The 18,955-nt window shown below is 44.3% G+C and overlaps 1 pseudogene; it reads left to right on the top strand.

The window, feature by feature from the left end:
- The first annotated feature begins 16,571 nt into the window (after positions 1-16,571).
- LOC133907786 (BTB/POZ and MATH domain-containing protein 2-like) lies at positions 16,572-18,703 on the top strand (annotated as a pseudogene).
- Positions 18,704-18,955: the final 252 nt, after the last annotated feature.

The raw sequence follows: 18,955 nt of genomic DNA, 5'->3' as shown, positions 1-18,955 counted from the left end.
CATAAAGAATAATACATAAATAAAATACAATATGAGGAGCAACGTAGGAGGTTGTTCAAAAACGTCATGTAGTACAACACATTATGTGCAAAAAAATTTGAGTACATACAAAAGTTGGCAATATTACAACAACGAGTAAGGCAGTCCAAATATAACATAACCAAAACAATCCAAATATTACAACATGGTCCAATATTACACTAAATACAAAGGTCAGGTACTCCGAATAAAACATAATATAACATGATCCAAATATTACATGGTCCAAATATAACATCGCATACTCAGGTTGTCCAGTAACTCCAAATAGTACATAATACAACATGGTCCAAATATTACAGGATCCACATATAACATTACATACTCAAGTTGTCCAGTAACTTCAAATAGTACATAATACAACATGCTCCACATATTACAACACATACTCACATTGTCCGAATATTATGTAATACAATAATATGCCAATATTACAAGGCTTAAACATATAGACAGACTAATATCACAAACATAGAGCACCATCCAATTAGTAATACAATATGGAAATAGTCACACCTTACTTCAAATAATAGTCTCGTTCGAAGGATTTTTCTTCTTCTTCAGTTGGCGTACCGGGACATGCCTAACCTTCTCGTCTGACGTTAGAGTGTTCACCGGATACTACTCACACTGCCCCCTCGAATGCAGACCTCTGTATACCAAGCACTCCTTGCGAGCACATGCTCCTTCAGCATCGTCCATATCATTCCTGATACGCCGAGACTTGCATCGCCCCTTTGTGTCGACCTTGCTGTTTCGATCTAGAATCCAATACGGACCATTTTCAAGCGACTTCGTGAAGTCCTGCACCGCCCACCACCCAAGCAACTCGTTGGACCAAATACTTTCTACGGCTTCCTTGCGGTAGTACGGTGACACGAAATACTCCAACTCAATGTTGCCTTTCGCGCAACAAGCTAGCACATGAGAGCAAGAAAAATCCATTAGTGATGGCTTGTTGCAAGTGCACTCGCACTTGTTGTCCGCTGGCCACAACCTGCATTCCATTGTAATTTCCTGCCTTCTGATACCCAGTCCGCCCTTGTCACGCAACATTGCCTCGAAGACGTGCTAACAGTTACCAACAATATGAACTCTGTGTGACTTGTCCTTCCCGCTCTTCTCTTCCATGTAAGACGTTATCTTCTCCGTGTACACCCTTTACGGGTTGCCCATATGTAGTGCGATCTTACTGTAACGCTCTCAGAGATACTGCTGTGTTCCACGACTGGCTCCCTCCACAATTGCCACTAATTGCAGTGACCTATTCCCCTTCATTACCCAACTGTAAACCTCGGCGAGGTTAGTTGTCATAATTCCATAACGTGAACCATCAGTATCCGCAATGAGTGCCCATTTCTCCAGTGATTCATGTCTGATCCAGTAAGAGAAACACTTAACCCTCCTTCCACCCTTCCTTCTTCTGGTCACACTTTACGACTCAATTGGTAAAGGCTCAAGACCCTCGGGCTCCTCCTCCCTTGATACAACTGGCTTCTTCAAAACTTCTTCCATATGCTTACCAGTTAGTTTATCCAGCTCTTCCCACAGTGCATCAAACTTACTCCTTTGATTCTATTTGCACAACTTCTTAAATAGATCCATCAACCTCTTGCTCCTGAATTGATTGTAGAAGTTTGCTCCGAGATGCCGCATGCACCAACGGCTATGCAAATCTGGCCACAGCAATACCCTGACCGCACCACTCTACAATGTGTTGATAGCGTTCAACAAGCCTATATGACAATCGTGGAGTATACACACGTTAGGTCTGTTACCAACAACACCTCTCTTAACCCACTACAACAACCACAACCAACTATCCGTAGACTCGCGTTCGACGAATGCAAAAGCCAAAGGCACAACCTGGTTATCACCATCAACCCCGATACCTGTGAGTATTTGCCCCCTATATTTGCATATGAGGAATGTCCCATCCACGCACATCACCGGCTGGCAATATCGGAGTGCCTCGATCATACAGTCGAAAAAACCAAAACGCCCACTGAATGACTCGATCTCCATCATGTTTGACAAAATCACGAGTAGCAATGCAGGTGTCTGGGTTCCTGCCCTGAATCACCTCTAGCACTGAAGGTAAGTTATGGTATGAGTCCTTATATGTGCTAAATCTTTTCTCTAACACCTTCTATTTTGCTCTCCATGCCATGTCATATAAAATCTCGTACCCAAATCTGGTGTTGACAGCATGCATAACTCCAAACGGAGATATACTAGTCTTCTTCACAATCTCTAGGTACATCACATTTGCAACATAATCAGTGCTCATGTTCCTGTGCGCGCACAGAGGTCGGCTCAAGTTGCAAGTATGTGGCTCAACAATAGACGTTAACCATACTATGTAACACCTCGGCAACAATCCATGAACTCGGCAAGTGCAACCTTTAGCTAAACATTTTACGTCGTATGTCCGAGGATTAGATATTACCACCTTGAACTCCCGCGCCTCCGAGAAACACCATCTCTTCACTGCATGCTGCAAATGGACCTTGTCATGAAACATCTGGCCTTTGGTCACCATGATAGAATCATACTCCCATGCCGACTTGTGTCCATCAATCACCGTCAACTTGTCCAAAGCAAATTTTGTCCATTCTTCTAGGATACCTGCACCTGAGTTCACAAATGTGTGGAACTCGTCGTTATCTATGTCCATCTGGTCCACTAGTGCCTCGTCCCACTCTCTCTGATCAGCACGCATCGTGGCCTGATTTTCTTCCCCGTCGTTACATTCTTCTCTTGTAGTCTATAGCTCAACCGGTGTACTAGTCTGCAAGGGTACCTCCGGAACCACACTCTCCTACACCTCCTCATGGACAATATTTTCACCAATAACTTCTACAGTGCTAGGTCCGACTTCTATGGACCCAACATCGCTTGCTTCTACAAAAATACAGTGGGAAAAACCCCTATCTTAACCCCAGTGACACAAATTGCTACCATTGCTTTGAACATGTAACCTTCAAGAGCTCCCACTGCCAGCCGGTTTCTCGACGTCTAGGAATCAAAACCTTTATCATCAACCGCTGATGTGCCGGACTAAATTGCAGCAGATTATACAGCCAACCTAACACTTGGGATCACCGAATCTCTCCTGGACTATGCATTTCTGTGTCCACATACTGGAAGTTACTCAGATCCACTCCACTATCACAATATAATACTTGACATATCCAGCGTCGTAAAAAATCCTGAACCCCACTATGGCTGACATACCTGATTCAACAACCATACTATACTCCGTCAGGTTAAATAATTGCAATCAACATACAACAGCTATGACCACAAAATCTATTCAACCTCATCAATTGTATTCTACATAACCATCAGATATCACTACTAACATACTCTTCAGTTCACACTATACCATTCTAAATGTATTGCTGGCAAAAAAAAAAACTCCATTTCTATTCTAAATATCCTACAACTATAAATATTTGTACTACATGTTCAAAACAATTGTCTAACCATTGAAAAATTCTAAACTATGTATGTTCTATGCTAGATTATCTATTCTACATGTATCTAAATTTTCCTGCTCTAAATTCTAAATGAATCATAGTTTCCTCCTTCCATTCTAAATATAATACGATGAAAATCCACAACAATTCAAATGTACAAATCCTACATCGACAAAAAATATGTACATCTAATAATATCAAATTTTCAAATCATATTAAATAACTTATTTTAACTCTACATTACCAAAATATTTAAACTTTTCCAACTATTCTACATTTCCTAACTAACTATACTATATTTTCTACCATAGCTAGTTTTCAAACATACATACTCTACTATATATTTTCTAAATTATCTACTCTACTCTACTCAATATTTCTCTAATACTATCAAACTATTTTTCTTAGTATTTCTAACTCTAAATTCTGTAAATATTCAAGCTTTTCTATTATTCTACGTTATTGAACTACCTCATACTATTATAACCTAAATTTTCTACCTAACTATACTAACTTTTCTAACTATTGCAAATTTCCAAACTAGATCTACTCTATTCTAAATTTCCTATCCTAACTTTTCTATTTTTTTTTACAATATTCAAGATTTTTCCTACTCTATTCTAAATATTGTATCCTAACATTTCTAGCCATTCTAATTTTTCTACACTATTCTATCTATTCCTATCCTATCCTAACTATTTTCTATTGTTTCTAATAAAAAAGGAAATATTCCTCACCGTCGATGTCGGATTGCTCGCCGGAGTGGCTCACGCTGCTCATGGCCGCCGCACGCCGTTGGGTGCCCACTTGTCGGTCCGCTACCACCCGTCGCGCGCTCGCACTCGCATTGCGTCACTAAGGAGGAATCGGCAATCAAGCTATTATTAAAGATTTGTCGGTATACGGAATGCCGATAGGCTTAACATGGCATCTGTCGGTATATGAAATGCCGACAGGTCTAACGTGGCACCTATCGGCATTCCACGTGCCAAAAGTTCATCCTACGTCACCTGTTGGTACACGGAATACCGACAGGCTTCTAGACTGCAGCAACAACCTACGTAGCATGTAGGAAGTCGGTATTTAGAGTACCGATAGGTCTCTTATCAGTACTTACGCATACCGACAAGTATCTATTTTTACAATTTTGTTATTCTGGTTGTTATTTTTACAATTTTTAATAGAATAATATTATTTAAAAAATCGGTGGAAGCAGGCGGGCAGCAGGGCCCGACAACGCACGAGAGGCCGCAGCCCACGAGGCTCTCCACGAGTCTGAAATTACCTGCTCGGTCAGCAATGTCGCACAAGCAGAGCAGGTAGAAGCCCTTCTCCGCCAAATGAAATGAAATAAAAGCAGCTTGGTTAGCCGTTCCATCCACTTCCAGAATGCATGCATGCATGATTAGCTCAATTGATATCCCAAAGAGCGCTCTGGAATTCATGGATCAAGAATGCCGAGGCTTTCTTTGCACCGGTAACGATAAGTGCTCTGGATGTCGGTGTAAAGTCTCTTGGGACGTCGTCTGTCTAGGAATAATTCATGAGTGCTAGTAGATGGTGCTCAATTTGTTTTCCGTTTGTTCTTCAGTTCTGTTGTCGTTTTTTTGTCAGTTAAGTTCAGACCGAGTCTTCAGTTGAGTCCGGAGCTGACCGAGCTATGGTTAGAGCCATCTTATTCGAGCTTAGGACGTGCAGATGGTGTGTGGGATGGCACACATCATGGCCTGGACGTGGTGCGCCCGATTCGGCTGGTGAGGCCGTTTTCATTATGTTGTCAGTCAATAAAAGGGAATACAGAGAAAACGTTGTGGCAGCAGTTGCAGCACAAATTCGTGTGCCTAGCTCTCGCGTGTGTTCTGAGCTTTGAGCGATCTCGAGTGTGAGAGCGTGCTGACATTTGGCATTAGAGCCCCGGCAACAATCCGAGCATCCTCATGTCATCGTCAAGAACTCCGGCGGGTGCGCAGTCGCGGACGCCACCGCGCCAGAACCGTCCATGTTCGCCAACACCTCCACCGCGCCGACCACGGCACCGCAATGAGGGTGACCGTGAGGTTGTTGTGCAATGGGTGGTCAAGGAAGTCGGCGGCCCGACGGCGTACCCGACGCTGACGAAGACGAACTATGGTGACTGGGCATTGATGATGAAAGTCATTCTCTAGGCACAGGGTCTCTGGACACGGTCGAGTACGACGACGCGGAGCTGCAAGAAGATAGGATGGCACTCGAAGCCATCCTTCGAGCAATCCCTCCCGAACTGATCTCCACTCTTGCCGTGAAGACAACCGCCAAGGAGGCCTGGGATGTGGTGAAGACCATGCGTGTCGGTGGTGAACGAGTGCGCAAGGCCAAGGCTCAACAGCTTCGAAAGGAGTTTGAAGAGATTTCATTCTGCGAAGGTGAGTCTGTGGATGATTTTGCGGTGCGCCTCACGAGCCTGGTCACCAACCTCGGCATCCTCGGCGACCTAATCAACGATGGCAAGGTTGTAGAGAAGTTCCTCAGGGTGGTTCCGTCGTGGTTCTCGTAGATCGCGCTGTCAATCGAGACACTACTCGACTTGTCACAGCTCACCATTGAAGAAGTGACCGGTCGTCTCAAAGTGGCAGAGGACCGGCTCGACACCATCGAGCACGTCACCAAAGGCAAATTGCTCCTTACTGAAGAGGAGTGGACCGCAAGGATGAAGTAGCAGGAAGGGACGGAAGGTTCGAGAGTCGGAACAAGGCTAAAGAGTGGCATGGTGCGACGCAACAGGCGACCACCCAAGAAGCGTGATGGTGGAGCGGAAGCTGATGGCGGACGCGACGTCTCCCAAGACAAGTGTCGCAACTGCAGGAAGCGTGGACACTGGGCCAAGGATTGCAGGAGTCCAAGGCGTCATCAGGAGGCACATGTGGTGCAGGAGGAAGAAGAACATGCTTTGCTTATGGCCAAAGCCTGTGTCAACCTCGTTGGCGTGAACCAGGTGCCAGCTCAGTCGGTGGAGCGCACTCTGATCCATTTGGTGGAGGCTAAAGTCTTCGCGCAGCTGGGAAAGGAGGACAAGGGAAGCCAGACCCTTTGGTACCTCGACACCGGCGCAACAAACCATATGACTCGCTCACGCCTGGCATTCTCCGACCTCGACACCGACGTCTGTGGGATTGTCAAATTTTGTGATGGATCCATGGTGGACATCGAAGGTTGTGGCACCATTGTATTTGCCTGTAAGAATGGTCAGCTCGATGAGGAAGGGTGCCAGATACTCATCGATGACGGTGTGCTCCGGATTCGTGACTAGCGACAACGCCTGCTCACGAAGGTACCTAGATCCCCAAGCCAGCTGTACATGATCCACCTCAAGATCACCACTCATGTCTATCTCGCGGCGTACGGTGAGGACAGCGCATGGAGATGGCATGCTCGTTTTGGGCATCTCGCGTTTGTCGCGCTCAGGAGGCTTGCAACGGGCAACATGGTGAAGGGGTTGCCGCATATTGAGTAGGTGAACCAGCTGTGCGACAGCTGTGTGTCCGCCAAGATGCACCGGAGCCCATTCCCGATGCAGGCCAAGTACCACGCGACAGACCTGCTGGACCTTGTCCATGGGGATGTTTGCGGACCCATCACTCCGGCGACTCCAAGCGACAAACGGTACTTTCTTTTGCTAGTTGATGATCATAGTCGATATATGTGGTTGGTGCTTCTCAATGCAAAGAGTGATGTCCCGGCTGCAATCGTTCGCTTCCAAGCTGGCGTTGAAGTGGAAACCGGCCAACGGCTGCACGTTCTTCGCACCGATCGTGGCGGCGAGTTCACCTCCGTCCAATTTGGTGAACATTGCACAAAGCAAGGTGTCCAGAGGCATGATCACTCCCTACTCCCCGCAGCAGAATGGAGTATTCGAGCAACGGAATCAAACCATTGTTGCAATGGCTAGAAGTCTGCTCAAGGCGAAGAACCTTCCCAACCTGTTCTAGGGAGAGGCAGTTACGACTGCTGTGTTCATCCTCAACAGAAGACCAACGCGGAGCGTCACCGGGAAGAGACCGTTCGAAGTTTGGCACGGACACAAGCCGGATGTGAGCTTCCTCCGCACTTTTGGGTGCATTGCTCATGTCAAGGAGACACGACCGAGCTTGAAGAAACTCGACGCTCGTAGAAAGCCCATAATCCTTGTTGGGTACGAGCCTGGTGCAAAGGCCTATCACTGCTACAATCCGAACACTGGCCGCGTCGTGGTGAGCCGCAATGTGGTGTTCGACGAAGAGTCCACATGGGACTGACAAACCACGCTCGGCGACGACTCAGCACCAAGCGAAAGCTTCACCATGGAGTACACCATGGACGACCTCCAGCCCAGTTCAAGCTCTCTCATGCCAACTTCACCAACAACTCCTGATGACAGAGGTGCTCAACCGGCGTTGCCAGCTCCAGACATCATGGATGAGGTGGACGCTGACCATGATGATGCACCACTGCGAGTGTGCAGTGTCAGGGACATCATCAGGTCTACATCCCCTCCTGGTCTCGCGCAGCGCAAGGTTGGCATTGAAGAGCTGCATTTCACCTCGGCCGAGGAGCCGGGATCCTTCACTAAAGCTGAACAACACTAGTGTTGGCGACAAGCAATGCTAGACAAAATCCAGTCCATCGAAGATAACAATACCTGGGACTTGATTGATCTTCCAAGTGGGCACCGTCGGATTGGACTCAGATGGGTGTTCAAAGTGAAGCAAAATGAGGCCAGTGAGATTCCAAAGTACAAGGCTAGGCTTGTCGCAAAGGGATATGTTCAACGAAAGGGGATTGACTTTGAAGAATCTTTTGCACCTGTAGCTTGCATTGAATCCATGAGATTGCGGGTTGCCGTTGCAGCTCGAAATCGCTAGCAAGTACATCACATGGATGTTAAGTTAGCATTTCTGAATGGCAAATTGCAGGAAACGGTGTATGTTTAGTAGCCACCGGGTTTGTCTATTGAAGGTCAGGAGCGCTTGGTGTTCAAACTTAGGAAGGCTCTGTATGGATTACGACAAGCACCGCGAGCTTGGTATGATAAGCTGGATGCAAGTCTTTTGTTGCTGAAGTTCAGTAGAAGCCAATCTGAACATGGTGTTTATACAAGGAGGAATGGTAATGCGACCCTTCTTGTGGGAGTATATGTCGATAATCTCATAATCACTGGATCAGATTCAGATGAAATTGGGAATTTCAAGTCTGAAATGTGCAGTTTATTTCGGATGAGTGATCTTGGCTTGCTCAGTTACTACCTCGGAATTGAAGTCAGGCAAGAGAGGGGTGTGATTGCCATTAACCAGGGAGCATATGCAAGGAAGGTGATAGAAAAGGCAGGAATGTCTGGATGCAATCCTTGTTAAGTTTCCATGGAACCAAGACTGAAGTTGAGTAAGGACAGTGGTGGGCAACTGTTGTCGGATGCAACTCAATTCAGAAGCTTGATAGGAAGCCTTTGCTATTTGGTTCACACATGCTCTAACATAGCCTTCTCGGTTGGATACCTGAGCATATTCATGGCAGAGCCTAGAGAGGACCATCTTGCTGCAGTGAAACATCTTCTCAGGTATGTGGCTGGTACCTCTGATTTTGGTTGTATGTTTGCTAGGAAAAGTTCAGTGGGAGCATGCTTGGTTGGTTTCAGCAATAGCGATTTCGCTGGAGATTCCGACGATCGCAAGAGCACCTCGGGTGTCATCTTCTTCCTTGGAGATAATCCAATTACCTGGCAATCTCAGAAGCAAAAGGTAGTCGCACTGTAGTCGAGTGAGGCGGAGTACATCGCGGCCAGTGCAGCGGCCTGTCAGGCTGTTTGGTTGAGCAGGTTATTGGCTGATCTCCGAGGATCTCAACCTAAAGCAGTGACGTTGAAGGTAGACAATCAAACCGCAATTGCTCTTTGCAAGAATCCGGTCTACCACGACAGAAGTAAGCATATTGATACTCGCTTCCATTTCATTCGTGAATGTGTCAAAGAAAGAAAGGTTGAAGTTGAGCACATCAGCACTGAACATCAATTAGCTGACATCCTCACGAAGCCGCTTGGAAGAGTGAAGTTTATTGATCTGCGTGAAAGGATTGGAGTGGTCAACATCAAGCACCTCAAGAATTAGGGGGTGAATTGTAGGAATAATTCATGAGTGCTAGTAGATGGTGCTCAATTTGTTTTCCGTTTGTTCTTCAGTCCTGTTGTCGTTTTTTTGTCAGTTAAGTTCAGACCGAGTCTTCAGTTAAGTCCGGAGCTGACCGAGCTATGGTTAGCGCCATCTTATTCGGGCGTAGGACGTGCAGATGGTGTGTAGGATGGCACACATCGTGGCCTGAATACAGAGAAAACGTTGTGGCAGCAGTTGCAGCATAAATTCGTGTGTCCAGCTCTCGCGTGTGTTCTGAGCTTTGAGAGATCTCCAGTGTGAGAGCGTGCTGACAGTCTGCACTCCTAAGTGCAAGGGACGGCGTGGTGTCAAAAGTCTGAAGTTGCAAAACAAGTGCCTCTTACAGAAATTTTTGGCTCGGCTGCATCACGATCCTATCCCATCTAACCATAAGTATACTTACCTATACTTATAGTTATCTACCTATCAGGTAGTATTTTCTACCTATGATCATAATCGTTAGTACTCAATGCTATTTATATCTTATTTTATTCGAGTATTTACTCGTAGATAAACAACTAATCAGGATAAATTGCCATCCTACTCGTGGCCCTCAACTCGGTGGTACTCCAGCCTGACTCTGCAGATGAACGCCACAAGCAGACCGGCGCCATTCCTTTCTCGTCACGATGATAGCCACATGTGGAGCTCGATCATCCCACCCAAGTGCAAGCACTTCCTCTGGCTCCTGCACCGCCATCGTCTACCAACCCGGCCGCCATCTCCTCCGCCATAGAATCATCACGGAAATGGCGGATCGTCCATTCTGCTCTTCCCCGGAAACTCAAGAGCATCTGCTTCTCCACTGCCGGCACGCGCGCGATGTCTGGGCGGCCGCCGGCGGCCTCGACGTGCACAACGCGTCACATATTCGGGAACTTTGGTCAGCTCCGAACTTCTGGCAAGGTCAAGCTGGTTGTATCTGCACCGCGGCCCTGACGGCAGTCCTGTGGAACATTTGGAAGAACCGCAACAACAAGGTCGCCAAATCGCCAGAGATCTCATGCTCTGGGTTCACTGAGCTCGGGATCCTACTCTGAAGACGGAGCTTCGCGCCTGGGGTGATAGACTATACAATGTAATCTCATAAACGTGTGTGTTTCACTCTTCCTCTCCCACAAAACCTCGCAAATCCGAGATGTAAAACTTTCATCGATTTAACGACAAAATTCAGGTCGGCTCTGAGCCTACAGTAGCGTTCCTCGAGGGAAAAAAAAAGTTGTATCATGAATGCATCCCTTTCTGTATAGTATATACAAGGTAAGCACCACAAAACTTTACGGGTTCCTTGCATGACAAAATGCATGATATATGACCGAGACCTTCAGACTCGGCTCAATTCATCACAAGCTCGCATCATGCATGCATGCCTGTGCTTCAACTTATTGTTGAGCAGAATATTGACACAGTGTTGTTAATTATAAGACAGAAATGGGAGTGAGTGACATATATGATATGAGACTAAACTTTGAGCTGTCACATACCAATTGTACAACCGGCAACTAGATAGGAGTAGGAGACCTACTTGCTATTTTTCCATAAAAGAAAAGCAGAACCATATATAGTTCATGCATCTTCAGGGGACCGATCACTTCTCTTTGTAAACGTCGACATGCTTCTGTGGTCACTTCAACTCGCAACTTGCATTGTCAACTGTGTATGAATATGCTTGTTATTCTCTAGTCTGATTGTGCCGCCAGGCTGGGTCTCTCAGCTTCTTCGTGAATGAATTTTAATCGACTGCCACTCTGTTTGCCACACGGAATATATTCTCTTCCGGCTGACGAAGCAAGTGCATGAAACTGAACGTTCCACGGATGTTACCTTTGATCAGCAGTGGCCTGTTTTTTTTTCCCCTGAAGTTTAATAAACCCACCTTTTATTTTTTGGAAAGAAGAAACCAAAAGGCATAAAAGTGCAAACCATTACAGGCAGAAACGCAAAGCCCCAACTTTGTGCTGAATTAGGTCTAAAAAAATTAAAACTCCGTGCTGAATTAAAAGTTTCTTACCTTCTCCTGTCCAGTGCTTTAGAATACGCATGCACTGATGAAAAAGTAGAAATTACGATGATTACAGCCGTAAGGCCATGGCTTGAGTTAACATCCGAAAAATTAAATACGCATGCACTGATCTAGAGTTAACATCCCAAAAATAATCAACCCCACAAGTGGTCAAGTGGAGCTTGCTGACAAATCGTGCCCCTTTGTGAAATTATGATGTGATGTTGGCTACATTCCTACAAATTATATACATGCTGCTGTTAGGTCATTTGCAAAGTTACTATCGATGTTCTGCAAATTTGGGAATATAATGTAATGCGAAGAACATTATTGCACCCGTAAAAGCACAGAAGATCCATTGTTTGCTGTTTCAGACAAGAAGTTTTCGTCTGAAAATTGCTGGATAGTAGAAGGTAGTTGATTGATTAGACGATGTGAGAGCCAAAAGCAAAATGATGAAGAATCGTTTCAGGAATCAATCTCACTAGGTGTCCAGTACAGACATGCTAGCTGCTGTTCTAAAAGACTGTTATTACCGGTTAACACAGTACCACATCCAAGATCACATGTTGCTTGCCTATTCATTTAGATACAGCTAGGGTTGAAATACGGTATTCGGTGAGCGAGTGAGCTTAGAATTCCATTTAGCGCAATGCTTATATGCCCTAAAGGATAAATAATTTTTTTAAAGCCAACTTAGTGTCTGATTTGCAACTAACTATATACCGGTCCACCATTAACAATCCTGCGGTAGGATCTACTATCCAATTTTTAGGTTAAGCATTTATCCTAATAACAATCTGGCAATTATTAAATAAAAGTAGATTAGATGATGACACTACATTTGCCCCTTAATTAGGACAATTCTTTATATTATGTCCATGTCAAATGTTAAAATTAAATATAATATCACCAATTTCTAGATACAATTGGTTAACCTCAGAACTGCAAGTTTGAAGTTTCTCTTCCTGCAGTATATAACTTATGTGGGAGGTTTGTTCCATACACAGTCCAAATCAACTGGGATCATAGACTTTTATCTCTTTCTTGAATATTACTATAAATTAAAAGCCCCATATCTAAGAAGATATTCCACTAATACTTCACAAATAATTAAGTAGATGCAAGGGGAATTGCTATTCAGCAGATGCATTTGTGACGCTTCTTGAAATTTAAAAACCAATGTCACATTTAAAAAAAAGAAACAATAATGTTAAGTACAATATGTGCTATAGTCCAATGCTTATTTCTGCAAAAGGTTAACAAACTTAGATGATAGCAATTAAGGAGCTGAATTTTTAGATCTTGTAATTACCTCCTTTTGTAACTATAGTTGTTAGTAAGCTCCTACCGTTTCCTTATTTGATTTTTGCAGGGACAGAAAAATTTAATCACAGGAGAAAACGATGCTTTACCTTATGGTGGGTAGATCCGAGTCCCTTTCTCTCTTTCTCAATCTGGATCTCCATGACGCTACAGTTCTCCGCCTCTGTTGTGCTATTTACTGCTATATGATCGATGCTGGGCATATAATATGCTAAAACCACTTGCACCCTATAGAATTATTGTGTTTGGTTCAAAACTATTTAGACATTGACACATTGCACCACAAGAGAGTGACATCTAAATCAAGTCAAGAAAAGGAATAATATATTTTCCAAAACAAGAATATATATATACTGTTGAAACTTGAAACATGCATCTTGAAAATCATGGATGGGTATACAGGCTCACGAATCACCATGTTAACTTCCACTCCTCACCATCGATGAAAAGGCGGCACCTTTATAGGCATGGAGCTATACTTGCACGCATGCTTTTTTCGATATTGACCTTTGTAAATCTCTTGAAGAGGTGCTAGGCTGCTAGCTTGCTACTTTCTACCTTAGCTTCTAGCTAGGGTTTTGTTGAGCTTCTTGTGCTGCCATAAGAAGATGGAACTGCCAGATGATCTGATTGCATAAGTATGCTCATGCCTCAAGCTAGATGCAAATCATCAGAAAGATCGAGCACTACTATTACAGATCATGCTGGCAGCTTCATCCACTTCTGGTGCACGAGAGAGAGAGAGAGAGAGAGAGAGAGAGAGAGAGAGAGAGAGAGAGAGAGAGAGAGAGAGAGAGAGAGAGAGAGAGAGAGAGAGAGAGAGAGAGAGAGAGGGGAGAAGAGAGAGGTGATTGATAAGATGCGGAGGTGAGAAGGGTGATTAGGGCTTCTTATGGAGCCTCTCTTGGTGCTAACGTCTGTTTGGACAACTGCTATACGGAAGCTGATTTGAAAGAATAATCCAGAGTATGTGGTCCCTGAAGAGGAAAGGAAATAGAATATTGGCATGCTTACCCCATTGTCATGCATGCCAAGGCTTTTCTATTTACAAGCGGATGGGCTTTTTAAAAGCTGCTACTCAAGTCTTTTGTACATCTCCATGCCAAATTTTGAAAATAATGTAAGCAATTTTAGTAGCCCGAAATATGTGCTCAAGAGGTACGTGTCATTGTTTTAGTGACAGACAGAATAAAATAATAAAGATCTTATCTATCATACTTAGCTCTCTCTCTCTTACAATCTTACTGTAAAATATATGAAATATCGTTAATGAGAGCTTATCTTTTAGAATGACAAATTTGATCTATCATAGAGATTTGAGATTAAGTTCATGGAGATATATAAACGCTTTATGTGCTGCGATAGTAATAGTGCATTTATACATACATCGGCTACTAGGATCTGAACGTTTTCCGGCGGCAAAATTAAAACCATCTGGGATAGAATTCACATCGAGAACACTCAGAGTTTCTGGTAGTGTTGATATATGATCAGTTGTTTAGATAATATCTTCTTTAGCATTTCAGACTGACTAGTGAACATAGCAATATCCCTGGAGTGTCAAGACAGGAGGGGGGGGGGGGGCATGCTTCTTGGAATACACTTGGTGTAGATGCAATCATGCAACGCTGATCGTCAAGAGGAGCAAGAGGCATCTCCCTTGATTAACATAAGCCAACAAGATCATGTGATCTCCCTTTCTCTGAGACAAGAATCATGCTGTTCAACCTCTCATGTCTCTCACTTTTCGAGAACAGTGATCTAGTACTGGTCACTTTTCGGTCAGTTACGGGCAAAAAAGACGAGAGAGATCCTTGTGTTTTTTAGAGAGAGATCCTCATGACTTTTCTTTTTTTTTACCGCCTCAACGCTAAGTATAAATTGCAGTATCTGAATTCACATTACACTTAACACACGTATATACATAGATATCTCAAGACTTACGATCTATATATACACATCTTAAAGAAGAGATTCACAAAATCTCCAGCTCTACAAACGATACGCATGTCACGTTTTTATTATGATCTACAGACACATAAAGCTCTTCAAAAGAAATCCATCGTAAAATAAGTTCTTCCACTGCACAGGAGCGTACAAGAGCTAGGCTTCGAACGCCCGAGCCGGCCGCTCGCAACGACCGAGCTTTCAGCTCGTTCGCAGATCCTGATGACTTGTGACTTCTGAGTTTCTTGTTGAAAGGCTGGGCCTTCAGAGGCCTAAAGATACTGGGCTGGACCCATGCAAGCCCAACTAGCTGATGGGCGCGACACGAGCTCAAGGCGATGGTGACAGTAGCTTCTAATTCTCCGGGAGCTTTTTTTATTTTTATATTTCAAAAATAAAAAATTGTAAAAATAGGCATCGTTTGAAAAATTATAGAATTAGGCTAATGAAGCTCACTGGAAGGGCGATATGTTCTTCTAATGGGTGATAGGTTTTAAAAAATAAATATATCACCCTTACAACAGACGATATGTTTAAAAATAAAAAATGCTATGTTTCATTACTCTTAAAATTCAAAACAATATCAAAATAGCTATGAAAAATTCTAAAAAAATTAGTAGTATAGAGGATACTATAATTAGCTTTCAAAAAAAATTCAACACAAATAATTACGACAGATTGTGTACAATAATTTTTTTTGTTTTTAATTGTACAAATAATATTTTTGTCTAAATTTTTTTAAGAGTTAGATTATAGTATCATCTACACCACTAATGTTTTTATAATTTTTCATGACTATTTATATAGTGTTTTAAATTTTGAGAGTAATGTAATATAATATTTTTTTTTTAAATCTATCATCCGTTAGATGAGTACCATGTTTATTTTTGAAATCTATCGTTGGTTGGAAAGTGAACGACAACAGCCTAGGGCTACAATTTTTTCAAATAGATGCTTATTTTTATAATTTTTTATTTTCAAAATATAAAAATCCCTTCTCTGGCTCCACGGCAAGGACGCGACACGAGCTCAAAAGAGGCGATAGTGATAGGAGACAAACGCGAGCTCACGGAGTGGGAGAGAGGGGGAAAAATAGGAGAACTTTTTTCATTTTTGCTCGGATGGGATGCCTCCGCCAGGCACCTTGTCGGCGGAGATCGGTTAGGTTTTTTAATTTTAATTTACCTTTTCAAGCTGAGTGATTGATTCATTATTCGTAAATCGTTAGAACCATGATATATTTAGCAATTAGTTGAATAAAATAAAATAAGATACATATTAATTATATTTTATTTTTAAACAATTTGAATATGTTATCCGAACAAATCATACACAGATAATCTATTGGTCCATGTCTGTAAAAGATCAGTTATCGAATTAGGTTTTACAACTTTTGCATTAATTCTTTTAAACTATTGAGTTTTTCTATGAGTTTATATAAAGCAAAAGAAATAAATTACTAAGGATAAAAATGACAAAAGAAAAGAGGAAAACTTGGATATTGCGCCGTGTGAGCTCTCTCTCCATCCACTGTCCACTCTCTTCGCTAAACCCTCGTCACGACCGGCAACAAGCAAAAGCAGCTCTCGAGCGACGGGAAGAAAGAGAAGGTTCGCCATGTCATCCGCCTCCGGCCACCGCAAGCTATCACTGTCCGCCTCCACCATCATCGCTGACAATGCAAGCGGGTACCAAGACTTCCAAATCGATGGCTACTCCCGCGTCAAGGGCCTTCCAACCGGAGAGTCCCTCAAGTCTAGCCCTTTCACCGTGGGCGGCCATCGTTGGCGCATCGACTTCTTCCCCAATGACGACGGCATCCTGTCGTCGGGCTATGTCCCCCTCTACCTTGTCCTCGATGAGGACTTCACCGACCGGGTGATGGCGTAGTATGAGTTCGCTTCATGGTGGTACTACTACAGAAAAAATCATCATTACCGGTTCAAAATTGACATAACTGCCGATTTTTAAATCGGGAGTCAATAAGCGGCCGTGATAATATTGAATTATCACTGTCAGTTCCAGAACAATCACTGCCGATTTTTGATCTTATTCCTCTTGATTTGTATACTTATTACTGACGGTTCTAGCTACAAACCGACAGTAATACTCAATTCAGGATAAAAAATATAAAATAAATATTCATGCATTAATATAAATGAGATTAGCATTACTAATGATCATATTAATAGATTTTATACTAATTACAGCAAAATATGCCGTCATGCAGGCGACATCGCAAAAACCCTAACGTGCACGAAAACCCTACCACGTGCATAGACTAACCCTAAGCTAGCTACTAGTCGTGGTCGAGATGAAACTCGACCCATGAACGGAAGTCCGCAGCCTTGTCGTCGTCGTCACCGTCACCATCCTCGTCCTTATCGTCGCCACTATCATCCTTGGTGTCAGCATCTGCGTTGACGTCCTCCTCTAAGCTCGTGCGGGCCTTCTTGATCCTTAGCAGCTCGTCGATGAAGTCATCTCACACCTTGTCGTCTGATGAGAGGGATCCTGGTGAAATGCCGGAATCGGAGCTCGAGGGCGCCTCATCTGACGACTCGCCCGGCAGGGCCTCCTCCTCCCCAGACGAGGACACAGGTGTGGGAGGCATCCTCGGAGACAGCGGTGGAGGCAACGTTGGAGGCGGCAATGGATCCATCGAGGAGGCGGTAGAGGCAGCGGTGGGTGCGCAAGAGAGAGACCGAGAGTGAGCGACATTTAAAGTCACCGGGAACCCAAGCATGTGAAGCCGAGCAGTCGCTTGCGGAAGACGTACATATTTTAAGTATCACTGCAGAATTAATCACTATCACTATCGATTCTTGCTGACTCTGTTTTTTTATGCGATTAAAGCTTATAAACTTGCAAAGATATGTTATCACTGTCAGTTATTTTTAAACTGGCATTAAAGAGGGGGCGCAGATGACTTTTTTGTGATAGCGAGGAAAAGCGAGCTCCCTTCTTCCGCAAGAGAATTGAGCAGGTGACGACCAAACCGGCGGTTGTAAACAGCTTCTGCATTTTCGACGTTCTGCCATAGAGGCCACATGGAGAAGCGGTCGGGTGCTATCAAGAACGATTCTCTCACGGTCCGCTGCGATGTCGTCGTCTTCACGGAGCTCCGCCCGGAGGAGACGACGGTAGAGGCCGCCACTCCGACCACCTTCGTGCCCCCGTCCGACCTGCACCGGCACCTTGGCGACCTCCTCCAGACAGGGAAGTGCGCCGACCTTGTGTTCGAGGTCGGCGGCGAGACGTTCCCGGCGCACCGGTGCGTGCTCGCGGCCCGGTCGCCAGTCTTCAGCGCTGAGCTCTTTGGCACAATGAAGGAGAGCAACTCCACCGCAGTCGGTGTCGTTCGGGTTGACGACATTGAGGCGCAGGTGTTCAAGCCTTCAAGGCGCTGCTCTGCTTCTTGTACACAGACTCGTTACCTGAGACGAGGAAGGAAGACGAAGATGTCATGTACCAGCACCTGCTCGTCGCGGCGGACAGGTACGGCATGGAGAGGCTCAAGATGATCTGTGAGGATAAGTTGTGCAAGTACATTGATGTGGGCAAGGTGGCGACCGTCCTGACGCTAGCTGAGCAGCACCACGGCCATGTGCTGAAGAAGGCATGCCTTGATTTTCTCAGCACTCCGGCGAATCTGAGGGCAGCCATGGTTAGCGAGCGACGGCTTCGATCATCTGAGCACAAGCTGCCCCTCCATTAAGGAGGATCTGGTTACCATGCTCGCATCTTAGTCAAGTGGTATTCGGTGTTCTAGCATTGGTGGCTCATGCTTTGTGCACTTCTCATTGAGTAGTTATCTTGTTTTAGCAACGGTGGTTTCTGCATGGTTTCTAGAATCTTATCATCAGGTAGTTAATTCTCTAGGTACATGACTATCATCAATCCTAAGCAGATAGATACCCATGTAACCTCATCTTGCCTCTGTTATGTAAGTTAATTGCACTTCTACGCCTTCCCAAATTTGATCAGTAATGACTTTGTCG

Source organism: Phragmites australis, chromosome 24 (assembly GCF_958298935.1).
Source record: "Phragmites australis chromosome 24, lpPhrAust1.1, whole genome shotgun sequence".
NCBI lineage: Eukaryota > Viridiplantae > Streptophyta > Magnoliopsida > Poales > Poaceae > Phragmites > Phragmites australis.
Note: the sequence above shows the minus strand (reverse complement) of the source record. Positions and strands in the feature narration are given on the sequence as shown.